The 23575-nt window shown below is 38.8% G+C and overlaps 1 protein-coding gene and 1 long non-coding RNA gene across 7 annotated transcripts in view; one reads left to right on the forward strand and one right to left on the reverse strand.

Moving 5' to 3' along the window:
* The window catches only part of LOC311440794, a 48526-nt gene extending 25838 nt beyond the window's left edge, over positions 1 to 22688 (forward strand). Inside the window, exons 3-7 of the long non-coding RNA XR_014695593.1 lie at positions 7128 to 7389; positions 9078 to 9332; positions 17573 to 17672; positions 20787 to 20993; positions 21831 to 22688. This is a non-coding gene — a long non-coding RNA (uncharacterized lncRNA). The remainder of the gene's footprint in view (positions 1 to 7127; positions 7390 to 9077; positions 9333 to 17572; positions 17673 to 20786; positions 20994 to 21830) is intronic.
* Positions 1 to 23575, reverse strand: part of SYT1 (synaptotagmin 1) — a 360501-nt gene that overhangs the window by 9991 nt on the left and 326935 nt on the right. The window lies entirely within an intron of this gene.

A 23575-nucleotide genomic window follows, 5' to 3' on the forward strand; every position in this document is an offset into this window, starting at 1 on the left:
GAAATTTCAGTAGTCAAGGAGCCAGTGGTAGCATGTTATGATATGGAAATGAGATATAATGCTATTAAAATATAATTTGAGTAACTAGGCTGGGCTGGGAGGCTAAACAGTTCAGTAATACATTATTATTCAGGGGATTAGAAATGAAGAATTCTATTAAAATAAATATAGTCCATGTAAGAAAGTGATTTATTGACCTGTGTTTGTACACAGAAAATATACACAGATTTGATGAGTATTCATATGCCTATAAGGAACTGTATAGCAATGATTTATATAGCAACACAAATACATTGCTATCTAGATAAACATTGCATATTTTGGAAAGAAACGTTTTAAGCCTAGAAGTGAAGTGCAAGTGAATATTTGGGGACTACATGTACCTTCACTTTAAATGATTGCTTCTATTGACTTTAACAGATGTTCTATCTTTCTGCTGTTATTATAGCAAAAATTGACCTTGGATAACTCATGGCCACAGGAAGGCAAAGAAGATAGGTTTTGTGGTTTCTTTTTCATCTTCTAATCAGTTCCTTATGTTTGTCTGTCCAGGGATTTGAGTTAGGCTCAGACAAATGCCAGTTTTTCAGTGGGAAAGATTCAAGTGGTACCAGGTTGCCCTCATAGTGCAGTGGCAGAGGTCCCAAATGGAGTACAGAAGGGTACATACCATGCATGTACATTCCATGTGATATAATAGTTTCAGGTTTTCTCTTCATAGGGTGAAATTGTCATGCCAAACCAAATAAAAATTAAAAAGGTCACCTAACTGAAACTATGTTCCTTCTTTTTTAGTTTTAGGGGAAAGTATTAAATAACTATACTCATCACAAAAGCAGAGCAAATCAGAATGGTGTGTCCAGCTCAAGTATTCAAAAGGGCCAGTGGAGATTTTAACTGAGTTTATCCACATTAGATTGCACATCTACTTTCTGTATCTTGAAGTATCTTGGTCTTACGTAGTTCTCTCCTCTCTTTATTCTTCTACATCTAATATCTGACTCCTCTCCAGCACTGCACTATCTTCAATTACACTCTCCTCCCATACCTCACCACATTAGCCCTAAATCCATTAACTTTCCAGTTATCTATTTGTTTGTAACCTACATAGACAAACTGATACCTAAGCACAGGCTTTCCTGCAACTTGGCAAACAAACCTCTGAAAAAGACAGGTTCTGTTCCACCATGGGAGGATGACCAAAAGAAAGCAGAACCTCTGAAAAGCACCAGTCTCCAGTAATTTTTCTGAGATAAGGTTTAGTGCAAATGGAAATACCTCTCTACTTGCAACATAACCTCAGTTGTGGCACCGTTACTTGTGCTGAATAATGCTTTAATATGTAAATAGTCTCATTGAACAAGTGAGACCAGTAAGGATGACAGAACTGATATTACAGGCTAGCAATGATAACTTGCATGCTGAGTGCATAGCATGGACACAAAGGCAGAATTCTTTTGACCATGTGTGAATGTCTACATCCAATCCCAATCAAAATTAAAAAAAATAAATCTCTTTATGTGCTCTGGATAATTATGTCATTCCAGAATAGATATCTGTCTTTGGTCAAATGGATTGTACCCCAGAATATTATTTCTCTCCACTGATATAGGTCAGCCTGTAAACTTTGATGTAAACAGTTATACTGCAGTTATTTCAAGTTAGGAGACATAAGCATCACTTTGTTTTTTCCTACATTTTTGTTCCTTTTGAGTAAACAAGAGTTTAGATCCACATTACATCCCCAAGACATTACATTACCAATCTACCTGAAAGAAGGGATATTGCATCCAGGGCACCACATATGTTAATAATTCATGTTAACCAATGTGTGTGATTAAATAAAATTCTGCTATTTATTCCCTCATTAATGGTCTATCCACGAGTGCTAAAAAAGCTGTAAAATTCATAACTATTTGTGCATTGTAGATTTTACACCAACATCTCAAGGGAGGCTAGTTGAACAGCTTTTAGAGCGCTGGGGGACCATCTGACATACTTTGTTTTCCTGAAGTTTGTAGTAAGGTGCCAATATGTTATTTGAAGGATAAATGGAATAGTATGTCATATCAGGCAAAGACATCTTGATTCATGTGGGCTGTGATGCCCATATACACAATTAGAATCCACTTAAAATAATGACTGTTTCACCACTATTATGTTGTAGATAAGATGCTCTTAATTATTAGAGGTTTAGAAGAAGCAAACTTGGCAGTTGGAATAAAATTCTACATCAAAAAAGAAGAAAATTACAGCTAATGAGTATATCTAAGGAAAAAGTGGAATTCAGAATGCCCATCAGTGGGTTTTAAGGTGAAAAATATGTTGTAGGGATCAGTAGTTAATGAAAAATCATTTTCCAGTTAGGTAGCACTGAATTCAGCATACAAATTTCCACTTGTATGGATCTTCAGCAGAAAAATGTCAACAAAGTACTTAACTTGGAATGGCTTTACTACAGTGGTTTATTCTGAATGCAAACATAAGGATGGTGCTGATCTTTGATAAATATTTGTAAGGCTTCTGTAATCTCACAAAAATATGAAAAGCAAGCAACTAGAAAGTTGACAAATTTGAAAAATGCTGCAGGGAAAACATTGGACTTGATTAGGTGTGCAATTACAGTCCCCAGTCTGTGTGCTGGGGAAGAGTAACTGTTTAAAGAAAAAAAATCCCACACAGTTCTGTACAGCTGGATCAGAGAAAACCCTCTACAAGCCTCAAGGAAGCCTAACATCATTAATAGGAAAAAAAACCTGAGCCAGAACAAACTAGTCATAGATAGAGCTGAGTAAAGTTTCATATCACAAATGTAAAAAGAAGATGTTCTCAAATACAATGTAGAAACTGAGGAGAAATACAGTGCCAGAATTGCCTTCAGCTTTATTTTTGCCTTGAAAATGTTCAGGATAACTGGGTGCTAATTAGCACATTTTTTTCCCTATCAGAAGAAAATGCAAGCCAAGCCCGTGCCAAAGCAAACATCACTGACATTTGGAGAAAAGGTGTCAGCAGATAGTGGAGTTTCCCTTTCAGGAAGCAAAACGAATTCTTGAAGAGCTTGGAAATTGATCCAATAAGTAAAGAAAATAGGATTTGGAAATGCAACCTTAGAAATGGCTCTGAACACATGGTTAGGGCAGAGTTGACATGCAGGGCGGATCGTTAGTTCCATGCTAAAGAGCTGTAATCACTCTCATCTTGCAGCAGTGCAGCAGGGCGGAAAGCTGAGCAACGCCAAGCTCGTGCCTTTGACCAGAGCAAGAGGGGTGCTGGATTCAGTACTGCACCCACAACCTGTAGCTATTCTGTGCAAACTCACTTGAAAGCCTTATTTATTTATTTATTTATTTATTTATTTATTTATTTATTTATTTATTTCTCTTTTCTTTTCTTATTTACTTTTTGGCTTATGGCAACAGGCAGTAAGGAGAACAGCAATTTTATGCAGCAAGCAACTCTATTTTCTATAGCAGCTCTGCCAGGGATGAACACTGACAAGGGGCAGCAGTACCTGTACGTGTGTTTTATCCTGCCTTTGGAGAAAAGCAGCTGTGATTGCCAAAGCAGTGCTACGTACAGAAAGCATCAGGGCTTCCGAGAACAGAGCAAAGCAGGACAAACTTGCTTGGTAGTTCCCACAGATTTGCTGATTTTTCCCAAGGATCATGGGACTTATTCCCTCTGCGGGCCTATAAACCCTTCTCTCCTGGGAGAGGGATGATTCACATGATGCCTGTGGCTTTCAGGCCATGGATAATTTGCCTTAACTTTTTTCTTCTCCTGCTTATTCATGTATGGATGAGAGAGGATAATTAAAGTCTCTGAAATAATGAGTTTAGAGTGATATTGTGCCTCGATTGTCTAATCCAATATTTTTCAGATGAATGGAATGCTGCAGAATGGGAAAGAAAGCCAGGTTGGGGGGGAAATATGTTATCTCAGGAAGAAACAATATAAAGCACAATTACAAAGAAGGAGTACAAGTGCTAGGGTACTTTCTAGATTGAATAAAATATAGGGTTTATATTCATTGATGCAAGCTAGTGGGTCTTCTACCTTCCTCCACAAATGTGCACATGAAAAGTGGGACAGAATTTTTAAGCAGCAGCTGACATCTCAAGGGAAATATTGAAAAATATTCTTATTAGGAGCAATTATCTTGGCATAAAATATAGGTTTTATGTATTTATTTATTTATTTCTCCACATTTCCCTGAAAACAGGAATGCTGATTTTTATTTAAAGTTTATTTGTTACTTAGCATCCAGCATCCAGTCCTCAGCTAGCGACACTTGGGACTTCATCATAGTTTCCACAACCCCACTGGGCTATAGATTACTTGATGTTATCAGCCAGATCTTGAGTTGTAGCCAGTAATGCACATGGGAAAAGTGGGTAGCAAATGTATTTGCTGCAGGTTCTTGTGGTGGCACCTGTGCCAGTTCTGACCCCAGCAAAACATTTTTTAACATCAGTTTAGTAAGTGGGCTAAGGATTCAACCAGGTGCCGGGGGTATTTTCCCAACATCACCCAGTACCATACTGGCCATGAAAAAAGTTAAGAAATTGCAACCAGCCTACAAAGTGTTGGCACAGATATCTGTAAACAATTTAGTTAAAAAGACTCAGAATTCATGTGTTAACATTTATCTGTGCCCCATGCGTGGACTGCTCCAGATACAGCAGACTTACATGCTCAGGACCCTTTTTTGCTCCTATTATGTGTCCAGTTAGATGATTTCAGTTAATTTTTTACATAAGCATCTTTAATAGAAGAAACTCAAAGACTAGATAATTTATAAACGAAAACATTTGCAAATACATGTTCAATAACAGTAGGTGGATTCTCAAAAGAATGATGGATTCCAATAATCCATTTACACTGGGGGAAAGGGGGTCAGTATTTGTAAGAACTAACAATAGCCCCCCACAATAACAAAAAAAGTTAAATGGTGAGTGTAGCAAAGCAGTCTCAAAATAACAACTCTTCACTGTTGTGCAGTTAAGTGAGTATCAAGTTATTGAAATGCTGAATTCAGAGAACCAAAGTGCAATGGGAGGGCGGAGGTGTTGTAAAACTGACAGCGGAGCCAGCAATTCCCTCATCTGAGAATCCCAAACTGAGATTGCAGAACACGTAGAGCTGACAGAAGAAACAGAAACATTCACAGTGGCCTTAGGGCTATTCAGCCAGCAGATGAATCTGTAATTCCACCCCTAGTGCTTCCAACTGGAATATAACAACAAATGTTAGAACACCAGATGGGGAAAGTAGTAGAGAACTGGGAAAAAAAAAAAAAAAAAAAAAAAAAAAGGAAGCCAAAACTCATATTTAAAAACAGCACAAATTAGTGCTTATAAACTTATGATTAAGTTTACTGCCAGAGCAAGGGCAGTTGATCTGTCTCTCTTGCATCCAAGCAGATCATTTCAACATAGCTGCACATAGGCAAAACAAATACTTTTAGAAAGCTCACTGTGGGTTGAATCAAGGGGAAAATGCACCTTAAGTTTTGTCTGTGTGTAAACACATAATGCCCTGGTGCAAAAGCCAAGCAACTTGACCCAACACTTCGGAAATGTGATTATATGAAAACTTCAAGCATCAAAGCAGTAAACCGTACTCTTCTGTATTTGCACCAAAAAGGGAGCCTGACTGCTCTTGAAGCTTGAATTTAGTTATGAAATATGGCATGACATTATAAAACTTTAATATGCTGGGGAATGGGAACAAATAACAAATAAAAAAGCACACTGTAATATGTAAAATGTTATAATATGTATCATTACGTATGACAAAATATACAGATGGAAAGAATATGGCGACAACCAAGATGAGGGAGGCGTTAGCATCAAAATGTGGAATGTTATTAATTGGGGTTGCTGATACAGGCAAACTGTCCAGTACAGGAATTCAGACAGAAACCAAAGCAAACTGGCAATATTTCAGGCAGTGAATTCCAGCAAATTGCTGAGTCTAAATTTATGTAATGCCTTTTGATGCTATAGAGAGAAAATTAATTACATTTCTATTTGTTAAATTGGTGGTACTGAAAATAATAGAAAGAAGATAATACACAGAGGTTTAGAGAGATTCAGAGTACTGTCCTGAAGTGAACTGGGGAGGAGGATGGGGGAACACACACTGAGGAATAATGACATACAGAAGAGGGAAAGAGAGAAGCAGAAACACATAATATGGAAAACAAAACAAAAACAAGGAAAAAGAACAGGTCACGTAGGATGCTTCAGCAGAAGAAATAGGAACAAAGTTTATAATGGTGCGTCTAGCTGGACTGTTTGTGAGTACCTGGAAGACCTGCAGTACAGGGCTGCCTATCTAACCAGAGAGGGGTATCAAGATTTGGGGTGGGGGGACAGAAGTATAGTACCTCTCTCGAAGACACGTGCTGCCTGGTGGAATGAATCCACAAAAACAACAACAAAAAGTAAGCATGTGAGGAGCGTCAGGTGGAACGGATGGAATTTGGACAGACCAGGCACCTGGGTAGGAAGCTGCTTCAACATGCCTGGAAAAGTGCTCAGGAGAGGTATTACACTTCACTTTTTCAAGTCTCCGATGTTTTACTCCTGCTGTGCCAGCTTAGTCTTTTCTGGTTTTATCTATTTTGTTTTACAGAATAAAGCAACCATCTTTTTCTCTCCACCCCTCTTTTGCTGATAGCCAAGAGGTCAAACTGCTAATTGCTGACTAAGGGTCTTTAGACCGCTCTGTTGGCTAAAGGAATCTGAATGCCTGTTTCCAACATCCTGAGGCTAAAAGATACAAGAAACAGGTTCTCAGTCTGCTCTGATGAGAAGAACGTCACATTTTGAGTGCTACTATTGATAAGGCAGTGGAGCAAAGGCTGGTGCCAGGTCTCCCTTCTTTGATGTGAGTGCCTTCGCTTGCCTTGCCTGTGCAATCATCATCTTCGGGCCTCTGTCATATCAAATATCTGTCCCTGTGGGTATTTGCTGCAAATAGCTTCTTGCCTGTGCACTGGATGATGGTGTGACTATCAACATTTTAGGAGACTTGATTGAAAGAAGCCCAGGGGGATTTACAAATTTTTGTTAGTCAAGAATTTCTATTTGTCTGTAGATGTTTCTCTGTGCTTCCAGGCTTAAGTACGTGGAATGACCATCTTGTGGAAGATTACTGTGCCAGACAGAGACAAGGGTGAGGAAAGACACCTGAAAATAACTGGAAAGAAGCAAAGAAAGCAATTTCTTTCATGTACTGGAAGGCTGTGCTCATAGAAAGAACGACCTGAAAGGAATTAATGCCCATCAGGAAGAAGTAAAGATAATATCCAAACAAATATTTTGCCACACCCAAGCACTGAGATGCCCTTAGGACAGACATTGTGGAAACTGCAGTGGGGTAGGGAACAACCTTCAATTTCCATTTCCTGTCTCTGGAAACAGTTGAGACAATTTTCCCTTCACTTTTAGTGTACTTCCAGCAGACTGAAAACAAATTTCTCGTTTGGTTACTTCCTCCCACCCCCATGAAAAAAAAAAGGCACCGTCACTAAAAACCCAAACCCAAACCCAGTAGCTGTGATGCAAAACAATCCCTAATCTCAAATTGCACAGAGGACGGATAGGAGTTCTAATATTACTGCACTGAAGTGAGTGGCAGTATTCACTGAAAAGAATTAATCAACACTGAAATACAGAGAAACTCTATTAAAAACAAATAAAAAATGTTCTAGCTAGTTTATTAGCTATTTATTGTAGCAAGAATTTACATTTTGTGTTATGGACTCCTCATGTCAGCATTTCCACAGAAAAGTTTCATGGCTTGACTGCACATCAGCACTGTATCACTGAATTCTGGTCATCTTTACAGTAAAAATGCTCATACAGACTGCTTGGTAGTAATCTATATCCTCTCCCACAGAGGGCTAGAAGCAGCATATTCAAAAAAAGACAAAGGCAATGATAAAGGCAGCCTCGCATAAAAAACACTGAACTATGGTATTAATTACATGTCAGGTTTTTTTTTTTTTTTTATTTCAAATGCAGCAAATCCAGTTACAACCCCATATTCCATATCCTGGCGGCAGTCAAAGGTAATGTTATGTGAATTGGAAGAAAAAGCAGAGGATATAAAATAGGAAAGCAAAGCAGCAGGATGTATTACCTGCATGTTACAGAAAGGGTAGGAAACCCATAAGGAAACCCTCAGTTCACACAAATAAGTCATCACAAAAATGCAAAACATTATACTGAAAAAAAATATATATTTTTTGAATATTGCTGATACTTCACTTTTTTATTTTTATTTTTTCATTTGGGTAATTTCTCTAAGACACTCAGTCTTAGAGAATGTGAAAGAGATGTTTTACAAATCAGGTGATTAAACTAGAAATATTGAGAGCTAATACTCTGGGAACATTGCAGTACAGAAGGAGCAAAAAAAATAATAAAATTCTTACAACATCTGTGACTACCAGCAAAGCAGGCTGGTATGAACTATTCACAGCTGAGAAACCAACACCAGTTATGCTTTATGAAAGCTGATATTTATTTTAAGAGGATATCAAGACTTTCCAACATTTCATTCATCAGTGCTTGTATAGAAGGGGAGCCCATGAGCATCTGGTTTTCAGTCTCAGTTTGAAATATCTTTCCTAGTACTTTTTCTGAGAAATTTATATTTTTATAAAGCTCAATTCTCATTTTGCTTCCATAATTTTTTTCTGTCAGATTAGAGCTACATGCAGTCCTGCTTTTAGCCTATAAAACATCAATTTAGAAGTACTAGGAGAAAATAAATAGCTCTCTTTCCCCCCCCCCCCCCCCCCCCCCCCCCTTTTCTCAACACACTGAATGTCTTTTCAGCCTGGTTTTGGTATGTATTATCTTATATAAACTTATAGTCTATTTTTGGCACCTAATTTAGTGTGATTCACAGGATCAAAGTATTTGCTGCCTCAACAAATACAACACCAATCTGAAATACTAAACCTAAAGCAACCCATGACACAGATATGTATTTGTGTATGTATTTGTGCCCTTATAGACACAGAAACCACATGAAACCATTCCCTCTTGTCTGCCCAGGGAAAATCCAACTGACAACAGTTTGCTTCTTGGTGGTGAGAAGGAGATTCCAGGAATACTGCAAGGCAAGAACGCAAGAACTGTGTCTACCAAGGGCATGAAAGGAGCTATTCCAGATGGTGTTTCCCAACATTGTTCTGAAGACTAACTTTGTCTTGGATGAAATTTAAACATAGTTAGGAAAAGCAGATCAAAAGAAGATTTCCTCAGGAAGGGCAACATCTTCATATAAACCTCAACAACAGAAGCTATTAGGTAGGTTAAAGTGACAGGCAGTTTCAATTGAGTTCAATTATGTTACATCTGTTTAGCAAAAAATGACAACTGAGTGAAAACATATTTTCAGTATAACAAAAAGTTTTGAAAAGCCTGAAGGTCAAATTTTGAATTCAGGCCCTTGCAGAGCAAGGGCTGGGGGACTACATTCCAGTTTACTCCACGTAATGAAAAACAATGACCTGAAACTCAAGCCAAATTTTTACTTAAACAAGAGTAACATCTGGATTATGCCCAGGGTTATGCAAGTTATGAAGTCCTTGGTAGAACAAACAATTTACCTTTCTACAATGCCCTAGAAAAGTTACAAGAAAGTACAAGACAAGGAGGTCTCTGTGTTGCAAACACAACGCCATGGGGCATTTAAAGGCTACAGTACAAGCCATTGTCTTGTCAAGGTAGACTATAGTACAAGCATTCAAGGCCAACAGCATCTGCAGTACGAATGCTCTGCTGCTGACAAGAGACCAAACAACTTGACAAAAGGCAATATTAGATGAAAGATGGAAGTACGTCTGAGAACATCACCAGTAATTCATGCCCCAGTGTACCCCAAGCTTCTTCAAATTCTTGCAGCCATTTAATGGCTACAAATGGGTATTTGACTGACATGTTATGGTTTCACCACTTACTGTACACCACTTTAGCTTAAAAGGCAGTCAAACGCAACATAAATGATCAGAAATCCAAAGGTACATGATAGTTTTCAGCTTGAATACCTGCTACAAATTTATATAGCAGCGATCCAATTTGTTACAGAAGTGGTGGAGCAATCGGATCTTGTGCTTCACTGAGAAGCCAGATTGCATCTGTGCAATCTGTGCAGTTCACAACATTTTTGTGAGCTACTTCACTGAAACAAGATCTGGATGTAGTCTAGTCATGGGATCATGTTCTATAATCAAACAACCCAAGGATCCAAGGAGGACGTGTAAATTTCACAAACCCTTTGGTTCTTCAGAACTGAAAATAGGAATATTTGAAAAGACAAGCTTGAGTGTGATGTTATTAGATGAGGAGGAGGAAGAAGAGGATGACATAGGAGTGAAATGGATAAGTGTTATTATTTGGAATCAATAGCCTTAAACAGTAGTAAGAGACTGGTGAATGACACTGTTTCCAAGCCAAGTCAGGGCTTGTTGTCTATAATTGAGAATATAAGTAATTCCAGCAAAACTAAGCTGGAAAAACAACACTCTTTTCAGGCAATGTTAATCAAATATAGAATAGATTTTCAAAGATATTAAGTATTTGAAATCGTAGATGGGTCTATTGGCTGCTGAAAGCTTGGATGAATGTACACTTTATTGGGTTAAAATATTGGCTGGGTGGCTGAGCCCAAAGAATTGTGAATAAAGTTAAATTCAGTTGGAGTCCAATACTACGTGGTGTCCCCCAGGGCTCTGGTACTGGGGCCACTTCTCTTTAATATCTTTATCAATGAGCTGGACAAGGGGATCAAGTGCTCCCTCAGTTAGTTTGCAGACAATACCAAGATAGGCATGAGTGTTGATCTGATTGAAGGTAAGAGGGCTCTGCAGAGGGATCTGGATAGACTGGGCTGATGGGCCAAGGCCAACTGTATGAAGTTCAACAAGGCCAAGTGCTGGGTTCTGCACTTGGGGCACAACAACTCCATGTAATGCTACAGACTAGGGGAAGAGTGGCTGGAAAGCTGCCTGGTGGAAAGGGACCTGGGGGTATTAGTCAATAGCTGACTGAATATGAGTCATCAGTATGCTCAGGTGGCCGAGAAGACCAATAGCATCCTAGCTTGTACTGGACATTATGTGCCCCCTGGTACTTGGCTTTGCTGAGGCTGCACCTCTAATACTGTATTCAGTTCTGGGTCTCATTACAAGAAGAACATTGAGTTGCTGGACCATGCCTGAAGAAGGGCAACAAAGCTAGTGAAAGTTCTAAAGTGCAAGTCTTACGAGGAGCAGCTGAAGGAACTGAGGTTGTTTATCTTGGAGAAAAGAAGGTTCAGGGAAGACCTTATCATGCTGTACAACTACCTTAAAGGAGGCTTTAGCAAGGTGGGGATTGGGCTCTTCTATCAAGCACCAAGTGATAAGGCAAGGGGAAATGGCCTGAAGTTGCTCCAGGGAATGTTTAGGTTGGATATTAAGAGACATTTCTTTACTGAAAGAGTTTTGTGGCATTGGAATAAAACCAGGGAAGTGGTTAAGTCACCATCTCTGGAGGTCTTCAAGAAATGTGTAGATGTAGAACTTAGTAGCACGGTTCAGTGGCAGACTTGTCCATACAAGGTTAAAGGTTGGACTAGATAATCTTAGAGTTCTTTTCCAATCTGAATGATTCTACGATTCCATGATTTTCAAAGGTACATAGCTCCTGTTAAAAATGGTAAGAGTATGAAGCGATCAATTCCCCTGGAGCCTATACCTTCAGGTTTCCTGTGGAAACTCCGATCGAACACTTTTCTGCATTAGTGAATACATTTGTGTGTCTGTGAATAATGAAAGCCAAGGCTGTCACTCAACAGCAATAATAAATAGTTAAAATTCCTTTTGTTTCATGCACATCCCAGTAAAGGCAATTAGCAAGCAATAATATTAAGTTTGTGGATTTCAGAAAGAAAAAATATTCTCCTGTCAGAAATGAAGATCACAAACATTAAAAAGAATGACCTAAAGACAACTGAAGTTTTAATTAAAAAAGCCAGATTTGGCAAACAATAAACTTGCCTTTCTGATACCCTCAGAGAAGAGAAATGTGGAGAGGGAGAGGGAGTACCTCCGGTTAGCTTGCCATTAGCACAAAGGAAAACAATTGCAGGGCTTACAGAGGATTTAGCTTTAACAAGTGCTTATCACAAAGTCATGTCACTGCACACTATTGGTCTGTATTTGGAATGAAATTAATTTCCAACTCCACATTAACCTTTTAGAGACCCTGCTTGGTGGAGGAACTTAATCCTTTGGATTTTGGTACTTCACCAGAAAAGGCCATTTTGAGATTTTTTGTGTTTGGCACCTGAAGAACACTTTATTAAAAGGAAAAATAAATAAACAAAAAAAAAATAAAAAGAAAACTGGTTTCGTTCTATAATGAACAACAAATAAGTTGAGTGTCTAGAATCAAAGTGACAAAGAAAATAAGACAAAAGGGGAAATCCTAAGTTTTTTTGATTCCCAAAACATTTAATTCCTCTGTGCTATAATTAATCCACTGATACTGTGACAGAATGCTTTCAAGCTATGCATTAGTATAATGAAAATTTCATTGTGATGGAGTAGGTGTTTTCCCCACTTGTTGAAAAAATGTTTTCTGATGTTTTCAACAAAGCCTGTTCAGCTAGGTAACACAAAACAATTTTTTGCTTTACCATGAAGTAAGACAAAAGTGGTGATTTAGAGAGCAGTGAAAGCGGAAATTTTAGTGCATGTGGGGAAGCCCATTTTCTGGTCTTTATTAGTATTAGTGCAACAACTGTCGTTGTTCTTCTCGGCAGGGCTCTTTTCTCGCTGCATTCCCCAAGCTGAGAGGAGCCCTCTGGAAGTCATACAAAATCTGCTTTTGCTACCATATTAGGAATCAAACAGAGCAGCAAAAGCCCCTGGCTGAGTGGGGATAAATCAACAGGGAATGCATTTGCTTTCCAGCCAAATGAGTACAGCAAAGTGATTCAGGAAACAAAATAAATAATAATTAAAAAACAAACCCTAAGCAGTAGGACTTACAGCTTCTTTATCTGTTTGGCTTTTATCATACTTCCTACTGAAGTGTTGCGAGAAAGTAGATTTCCAGATATGAGAAAACCCTGTTCCTTACTTTATTTTTTATTTTTTTGAAATAAAATAATATTTGAAATAAAGTGAAATAATGCTTAGATGCATATCAATGACCAGCTTCTTCAAATGTTTTTATCACATCTTTTTTTTTTTTTTTTGCTGGAAAGACATCACCATACTGTGTCCACCACACAGCTAAATAAAAACATCATACAATGGGTGAGCAATTGGCTAACAGGCAGGGCCCAAAGGGTTATGGTAAATGGGGCTGCGTCAGGCTGGCAGGCGGTCACCAGTGGGGTCCCTCAAGGCTCCATTTTAGGGCCGGTACTTTTCAATATTTTTATAAACGATCTGGATGTAGGAATAGAAGGTATTTTGAGCAAGTTTGCTGATGACACCAAACTTGGAGGAGTTGTGGACTCGAATGAGGGTGGAAAGACCTTGCAGAGGGATCTGGATAGGTTGGAGAGCTGGGCGATCACCAACCGCATGAAGTTCAATAAGAGCAAGTGCTGGGTCCTGCACCTGGGATGGGGAAACCCTGGCTGCACGTACAGACTGGGCGATGAGATGCTGGAGAGCAGCCTAGAAGAGAGGGATCTGGGGGTCGTGGTAGACAGCAAGTTGAATATGAGCCAGCAGTGTGCCCTGGCAGCCAGGAGGGCCAACCGTGTCCTGGGGTGCATCAAGCACGGCATCGCTAGTAGGTCAAGGGAGGTGATTGTCCCGCTCTACTCTGCGCTGGTGCGGCCTCACTTCGAGTACTGTGTGCAGTTCTGGGCACCACAGTATAAAAAGGACATGAAACTGTTGGAGAGTGTCCAGAGGAGGGCTACGAAGATGGTGAAAGGCCTGGAGGGGAAGACGTACGAAGAACGGCTGAGGTCACTGGGTCTGTTCAGCCTGGAGAAGAGGAGGCTGAGGGGAGACCTCATCACAGTCTACAACTTCCTCGTAAGGGGGTGTCGAGAGGCAGGAGACCTTTTCTCCATTAACACCAGTGACAGGACCCGCGGGAACGGGGTTAAGCTGAGGCAGGGGAAATTTAGGCTTGACATCAGGAGGGGGTTCTTCACAGAGAGGGTGGTTGCACACTGGAACAGGCTCCCCAGGGAAGTGGTCACTGCACCGAGCCTGTCTGAATTTAAGAAGAGATTGGACTGTGCACTTAGTCACATGGTCTGAACTTTTGGGTAGACCTGTGCGGTGTCAAGAGTTGGACTTGATGATCCTTAAGGGTCCCTTCCAACTCAGGATATTTTATGATTCTATGATTCTATACTGCAGTGCAGCCAGTATAAATTGTTCTCACTTTATTGACATAAATTTCAGTATATAGCAACTGTCATTCTGGCCCTTCCACCTCGACTTCCCCTTGTCATGGCCGTAGTCAATTCTTTCACTGTTCAGCAGCCGTGTAGTCCATTGGAAATCTCACCTGAAGTAGAAGCTTTGCTGAAGGTTCAGCTCTTTGTGTGTACAAGCAGAATACAGGACATGCTACTGTACTTCAGTATGTGTGTATGGACTTAGTTTGAACAATCTTTAATAGAGAGGGTCTGTAAGATATCTAATCCATTACACTATTGGTGAAAGGATGTCATTCCATGTAGATATGATTGAAATCTATAGATTTTGTATCTATTCTGCATGAACGAAGTAAAGCCATGACAGTGCATAGCCTATAATATGTGATAAAGCTTTATTTCTATTGTAACATATTTTGGGAGTGCAAACTTGGTGTAATGAACTTTTCTATATCCATACGTTATTCTAACCCTCAACCATTAGGCTATTGTGGCATCCCTTATCTTACACAACCAAAACGAGTAGAGATTTCCCCACAGAATTTAACTGAAAGGGTTGTAAAGATAGTGGCAGAAATTCTATTTTGACCATGGAAATATCACCACTTCTTTTGAGACAAGAGGTGGTTTGTGGAAGGAGGTAGAGTAACAACAAAAAAAAAGATTGTATATACGCCTTTCATTTGTTCAGGGGAAAGAAATCGGTAGGATTTTTTCACCCAACATATTGTCTTGGTATAAAAATAAACAATGGCTGAGGGAATGCACAAACAGGATGGCAGTCATGGATTTCTATGGCTTCTGAGACAAGAAAAAAGCGGCAGTTTCCTAATTATATACTACTCCCCCTCAAGCATACTGATTTCATTCTTATCTTTTCTCCTTTCTTGCTCAGGCTTTGTAGCTGCATGCTGTTGTCAGCTGCAAATGTGTTGATTTTCTAAAAGCCGATCTTAACTAGTCAAATATCCACAAACTATATGAACATTAGCAAACAAAAATTGTGTATATTACAGCGAAAATTATGGCAAGATACACCTATCCACCCCCAAAAAATCCAAGGGAATGACAAACAAGATGAGAGGACACACTGGTATCTTTTACATTACTGCTCTGCCTGCCATGCTGCTGCTGGCCAACTCTTCACATGATTTTCCCTTTGCCCCATACTCAAAATTGGTAATTTATCCCTTGGGAAGATCAACTTGTGAACCAACAAGTGGTGGAAGGTCAGAAACAGACAAGGTGTCACACCGTCAAGCACTTGATCACCCTGGGGCCTGGGACAGCCCCGTGGTTATAGCTACATGCAGGCTGATTCACTGAAAAGCAATGTGGTGTCAATCCAGTAACTCAGCCTACAATGATCTTGCTGCTAGCTTGGGTTCATTTTTCTTTTTTGGCTGGAGTGAGCAAGGATGTTGCATTCTATTTTCTCAGTTGTGTTTGTGGCTTTTTTGAAAAGCTGAGGCTCTAAGCGGGAATTTAAGAGGAATAGGGTATTGTGAGGCTTGAAGCCCTGTTCCTTCCCATTCTAGGTTAGGGGACTTGTATCTATACTATTAATTGAAGTTAGACATAGAGGGTACACAATTTACAGGAGACCCAACTTTGCATTAAACTAATTAGATTCTCCTTTGCAAGACAGTTATAACATCATCTGTAGTAAATATTGCCCACCCACAAAGAAATATTGTTAAATTAAGAGTTAGTGTATAAGGAATAACATGATGTTGTCAGCAAAATTTGCAGATTACAAAGAAAACCAGTGAAAAGAAGTGAAAAAATATAGCTTTTATACTGCTACGATTTTCTGTCAATTAACTTCGTCGAATCAACCAGAAATGAAGAAAAGAATGGATGGGATATACTCTGAGCCTTACTAGCACGTTTGGTATCTTGATTAGATTTTCACAAAATAAAGGCTTAAAGTGCCTTTAAAGCTGCAAAGTGAGCTCTGTTGTATAAATTTGCCTACAAGTTATCCACTGCACTGCACCACAGCATTTCAGATTTATTTTTCACAGCATACCTCTCACTTGAACCATGGCAAATTCCAGACAGTGCTGTAAGCAAAACCCACAGAAGCTCAGAAGCTTTTGGAAGGCTCAGTACCTTTCTGCTTCTCCTGGAATTATCAGTGCCTTTGTTTCTTAAACTTTTGAACTTTTTATAAACGTGTGTTGGCATGTTAAAGTACAGTCCTTCACCCAACGCCCGACTGTGAAAATACAGTAGACTATGAAAAGATTTGACATTTATTTAAAAAATACCCATATACCCCAACTTCATATGTTTTACTTTTTGTAAGTAAAGAGGTGACTTTGCCAACCATTTCTAAAGGATTAAAAAGCCTGCTGTGTCATCTCATATATCTTCGTTCAGTCTCTAATGCAACCAGAGAACACAAAAGCTGAGAGAAAGCCTTTTATCATTTGCAGTTATTGACTGGGCCAGAATACAGTATTAGGTACCTTAGAAACTTTTAGCTAAAACTTCTTTGCTTTGAAAAATGGCTGATCTTGTAAGTGAAAGAAAGCAAGCATTCTAACCTTAAAAAGGTTGTTATTATCCAGAAATCTACCACATTTTAGGAAAAATCGTGAGGGGTACTTTAAATAACCTATTTTCTATTACATTGCTGCAAAAGTCCAAAAGTTCTTGGATGTTCCAAATACACTAGGATGAAAGTTGCTTTGGGAGAATGTTAGCTGCCTTCAATGATAAGTTCTTTTATTTAAAAAAATATATATATATCAGAAGTCAAAGGCAATTTAAAAAATTGCTGCTTCAATGGGAGTGAAAGCAAGTGTTTTGTTCTGTAGCTTTTTGTTGAAGATGCAGCTGATCTTAAAGTTAAGGGTCTCCAGCAAAATATTGGCCTTTTTGTTGATCCGTTTCTCCTCCCAGCCTCTTGCAACTGCTGGTGCATCTTGGCATTCACAAACTAAAGTCAGAGGTAAAAGCTGATATTAAACACTGGAGTAATGGCCAAACTAGGGGCTAAGAAGTCTGCAAAACAACCATATGCATTATATAATTTATATATAAATCTGTAACTTTTACTTATATAAAATATATTTTAAGAATCTTTGTATTTACTGTTGGTTCTGGGGGTTAGGTTTGCTTTTGCATTTTTCTTCTCTTTCAGTATGGACTGAACCTCGACTTTATTCTAAGGACTATTTACTGTCCAGAGATATCCTACTGAAGAACTCTGGTATTGATATTCATGCCAGCAACCAGCTCCTGTAAGTACTGTATCATTAGTGAAGTGAGACTGTAAAATCAACTGTATGCAAACTTTAAGAATATTGCACTGCTGCCAATTCTTGTGATTTTATCACAGTCCTTGAGATATAGAGTATATTTCTTGAAGCTTTAGTTTCTCGGCTTTATGCTATCATATGAGATTCTCAGCTTTCATTTCAAATCAAAAATAACATCTCTAACCCTCATGGTTAGAAATAAAAGTCTGAAAGCATAGAATCCAAAGCTTCAAGTCAGGGATGGTTTATTTATTACTACTAAAATGTGTTGATTTTTAAGCCAAGAGAAAGAATTTTAAGAACCCGGCTTTGGCAATAATGACAATGTCCTCTAATTACCAACAACATGCCATAAAAACTGAGCCACTTGTGACCTTTTTTCTTACATCTTCTCTTACTTCGCATTTCATCCATTGTCAACATGTAATGATAAAAGCTTTAAAAGCATAGCGAGGAAGGTCTTTTACCAGTAGTTTTCACTGACATTTCTCCCAGGAAATTTTCAGAACAGAGTGATGTCAGAATCAGTCAAAAGAAGGACTTGAGAAAATTCTAGGAGTCCTCTTAAGATGGTGACATCCCCAACTGATGCACATACTGAACTGGGCAAGACATCAAAACAGACACAGGAAAACCACAAGAACTGTACTGGTTGACTCACTATCGGGTCAGCATGAACTCATCTACACAGGTGTTCTCACAACTTTGGTAAATATTTTTCTAGCTACTGTAGTCAGTGTTACACTGCTTTTACTGTTGGGAGAACATTTACCACTAAATTTCCTATAGCCCTCTTCCAGCTGTAAGTGTGATAGAAAGCTCCTTTGTCAATTATTATTTAGGTTTCCTCCTGGGGAGAAAATAAAGCAATTGACTAATCAGACAAAAGTAGGGTTTTGAAGTGCTGGACACAAGAAACCTCCCTGCAGTTTCCACAGCAAACTAGCTATGCCATGTAATTCTCAGATGGTGCTTGTTTATTTGGCCTCAGTTTTGTCAAAATCCAACTTAGAGCTCTGGTGAGTGTGAAAGAAGGGTACAAAGCAGCTGCTCTCATACAGTCAGCAGGAGAGCAGCACCTGGCTTATGTTCTTATTCTGAATCACTCGGAAAGAATCTGTCCTTCTCTGCTAGTCAGAAAGGGAGATAAACGGGATAAAAAGACTCTGTCTGCAGTTTAACTATTATCCTAGAGATTCCTTACTAGTCTGGTATACCTCACCCTGATGTACAGTGCTCATGTGACCTCTGTGTTTTGTTGTGCTCAATTAAAATGAGGTTTCTTGCCCTGATTTATTAACACAGATCAAATATTTGGATCACCTTAGAATCATAGAATCACAGAATGGTTTGGGTTGGAAAGGACTTTAAAGATCACCCAGGTCCAACCCCTCGGCCATGACCAGGTTGCTCAAGGCCCCATCCAGCCTGGCCTTGAACATTTCCAGGGTTGGGACATCCACAGATTCTTACCTTAACCACATTTATCCTGCTTTCATTTTATGTCTGTAGAAGGTAGCTATCTCATATCTGTTTACATTGTGGATCCACCTCTAAAAGTGACTTTGAAGGTGGAGTAAATATTTAGATTATAATTTTATTGCCTCAGTTCACAGCACAGGGTATCTGACTTCCACTGACAGTTGCCCATGACTGCAACCTCAACCGAGACTTTTTCCTCCAGAATTCAGTGCACAAACTACTTTGTTGTTTATTTCTCATTGGATTTTATTTTTACTTTTAAAAGCAAAGAAGGAACATCGAGACCAACCAACCTGATCTTTAGCATGCACGTGCACTATTTTGCCAAATGATTACTTCATCGAGTTTGTATCTCTTGGGATGACTCTCTTATTACCTACATTATCAGCCTTCCACATCGCTCTGAGGTGCTTTGATAGAATTTAAAGAAACCCAGTGAACACAAAAACCTCTTAATAGCTACAAGTATATCTGAAAATGATATATATTTTTTTTTTGCTTCATTCTGTATTGATTCTGGAAGTTTTAGCTTTGTGGTAATGACTTGGTGTTCACCATTTAATGTTAAGAGGTGAAAATAGTACAGTAACACAGCTATTGTAGAATACAAAAATTTAGTAATTGGGAACAATTCTATAGTTGTTCTGCATTACATAAAGTAATGCCTTATAGAAGCCCTCACAGCTATTACAAGCTGCTTATGTCATGACACATTCAGCTTGGAAGAGTGACAGTACTGAATATATTCAGCGTTGTTTAAAAGTAACATCTCTCTTTTATCTGTTGATTACAGTAACTTTTTCCAAAATAAAAACAATTAGAATAAGAACTGGAAAGGTTCTCTCTATCTTTGTGGTGCTCTACAGGTCTTCCAAAGAGCTAGATGAAATCATGATTTGCATCCTGGAAGAATTAATCAAATAGAATTAGAAGAGAACAGCAACCCATTCATATCCAGGCCTAGAGTCAATAAAAACAGTTGACTGGTTTCAAATGAGATACCTATTAAGAACAGAAAGAGGCTAGCCAGCTAATCTTTGTATCATCATTCCCCCTAGATTTTTTTTTTTTTTTTTTAATCATGTAAAGAAAAGGGCCTGTGGGTGTTACAGCCTATTTGGCCTTTTCTTACAAAAAACAGAGTGAGAAAGAAACAGAAAGAAGAGGTAGGGAAGGAGCATTGAACATAATGGTTAAGAAAGATACCTCAGAGGTGGGTGAAAACAGTTGAAATCTTTCCTCAAATGAATATTCAGCTATTTAGAACAAAAAATTGAGCAGAGTTAATCTCTAGGATCTAGTAATGTAGCACAGGGGGGGATTCCCCTGGGAAGGAGGAGATCTGGTTCCCTGCTCCAAATGAAGTTTACATGCTCCAAATGCTGAGTTTGAAAATCCTCCAGGCTGCTTTTATTCCTAGGAGTAGAAACTTTGGTACCCATAAGGCTGCGCAGTAAGTTTTGAGGAGCTAAAACCATTCTGAGAAACTCAGAGGAGCCAAGAACTAACTCTTTTTCTAAACTGTTGTCTTGATTCCCTAAATGCTTCACTGTAAACACTGTTATTTTCATGCCACTCTTTCCTATAATGGATAGAGAAATTTTCTTTCCACAGGCACTGTTTAACAGTCTTCCACTGGCATGATAAAGTAACTTTGTGTTTTGCACGAACAAGGCATCTCAGATTGGATATACTGGCAATTAAAAATGTTGCATACAAAAACTCGGCTAAACTGAGAAACAAGAATTGGCTGAGTCAATTGCAGACTGCAGAATAGCAGCAGAAGAAGCACTTGCGTGAGCTCTGCAGTGTCCATAAGAGGTAAACCAGTGGGACTTTTGTTTCAAAACAAAAAAACTTTTTGTTTTGTTTATGTGTGACACACATAAAGTAAAGACAGGGCACAATTACAGCTTTTATGGTCATCGAAGCACAATTCCCCAACTAGCGCTCAACAGACAAAGACCACTGATCAGTGAAAATTATGTGGTGCTCACCCCCAAGAGAAGAAGAAGGACCACATCGTGTTACATATTTAGATGCTAACCAGCACCCTGCTAGGTCCTGATCCCAGACTCAGCTCTCTGGCAGTTCCCATGCCACAAAAATAATTGTGCTACCCAAAACTGCCTTTGAAGCAACCCCAGTGAGAAAAGAGTGAGAAAGTGATTCTAACAAAGCAAAGACAAGAAGGCACTTCAAATTACATCAGATAATTTAAAATTGTTAAAAGCTCTCTGCCAGAATAAATGGGTACATCACCATCTTTGGCGAAATTTTATCTGTTCAGATAAGCAGATAATTGGGCTGATAATGCCCTACCAGACAAAAGTATGTAACTATTTATCTGTAAAGGTTGGCTTTGTTTTCTTTATAATGGAATTATCTCCACAAAAACAGTTATTTAGCCACTTTAGTTATAAAACCATGTAGGAACACCACAATTTCTATCATCAGTTTATAATTGTCTTTCATTATTATTAATTCCAATAGTGCTATACAGTGATAATGAATCACAACAGGGGCACTGTTTCAGATATTGTAGCACAGTATATCCACCAGACCCGAACAACTTCCTGCTACATTAGGATAGTTCTCACACACTTTTTTTTTTTTTTTTTTTTTTTTTTTTTGTCCTGTATTGTTTGTTGCCTTCAGGGGGCAGTGGCGACCTGGTTCAGGAACGGCACGGCGACCAACCCCAGGCCGCTCGGTCCATCAGCTCACAGACACCAATGTGGTGGATGGCAAATGGCGTTTATTGTCAAGTCACATGGTGTTATATACCCGAGGCCCATAGCGTCACTTCCGCTTGTGTACATCACAGACCACACGCTACTGTCCATCAAGGGAGGGGCTCCACCTTTCCGTACAGCACGACATCTTCCAGCCGCCAGACCCTAACTACCCACAGTTTTTGTTCCATGTTTTATTTTCTGTGCTTTCAGCTTCCTAATCGGAGCAAAACCAATGCCCTAGTGACATCTCAATTCATATTTATTCAAATCAATCTGCCTGTTTCAATTCAGATCAATAGTCAGACCCGCTAGACATGTCAAGACCAGCAAGTGAAAAGGCATACTTATCGAAACTTGAAAAATCAACTCTAAATGCACTATCCAATATTTTAAGCATCAAGAATCCTCCATAAACAAGTAACATGGCATACTTAGTTGTTCAAAATAATGGGATTATGTTTTGTTAGACTTGGTTTCACTGCTTTGCATCTTGCTAAATTATTTACATCCATGCTCAATGAGCATAGAGTGGTGCCTTTACAGCCTGGTTGCACTTCACATCATCTTTCACATGCAGCTACATGACTGAACAAGTCTTTTGTTGAACTAGAAAATCAGGTTCACACTCAACCCTAGACCAATTCTATAATAATCATTTTCCATCTTGCAATCTGATGTTCAATTCAAGGACTGAGGGGAGATGAAAACTGTTTTTTTTCCTCATGAGAATTTATCTGGTTCAGGTCTAAACATCAATAAAATATATGTTAGGAATGCATTGTCTTCATTTATATGTGAGTAACTTTTTACTTGTTCCTTCTTTCTTTGTTTCTTGAGGATAGTCCCCTTCTGGCATCTAAAAACCCTGCCATTATCTTGCACCGGGGAAGTTATTTACTGTTGAAACTGTTAACCTCTTTTTTTGCAATCTACTGCTCACACATATTAAGCATGATAGATGCTGCATACACTTTTGAGACCTTGACAGCATCACCCTCAAGTATATGGATATATATCTTTTTCAGTATGTGAGATATAATGCAAATGCACAAAGAAAGGCACTTTCTCTGGTTTACCTGGTTTACTGTTATAGTTTACCTCTGGTTTACCTGATTTACTGTTTAGGCATTTTCTTTTTATTAATTGCTGTGGCATCACATCTTTGTAAGAGAATCTGCTAATATATTACTGACTTTTTCATACTGCCCTAATTTTCTTATAGCATATAATTTGTCAGAAATAATGCTCACTTGACTTCGATCTATGCTAAATTAATTATGTTTTATGGATCTTATATTTCTCTTCAATTTGAATATTTAACAATGTTGGAATTGAGCTTTACAACAACATTCAAAAGACAACCTAGTGGTTGTTTTCCATATTTACACAATATTTTGGTTACAGTAAAATGAGCATTTTCATAGCCATTTAAAATGCTTAAGTGGGGCAGAGTGTGATAACTTTTTTAGAATGGTTTAAACAGTCAGTAGTTCATGAGGGATCTCAATGCACATTAGCCCAAAGACTGTTGTTACCTCAGATGTTCTTGTGCTGTTATCTTGTTCCTAGCTCCAGTTAGCTGCCTTTTGTAGCCTCATGTTGCTCCCTTGCATTTTCTCACATATTTTGCACTCCCAGGAGGGCAGTCTAGTATCTGCTTGGCAC

The sequence above is a fragment of the Aythya ferina genome (genome assembly GCF_964211825.1).
Source record: "Aythya ferina genome assembly, chromosome: 1".
In the NCBI taxonomy this organism is placed as follows: Eukaryota; Metazoa; Chordata; class Aves; order Anseriformes; family Anatidae; genus Aythya; species Aythya ferina.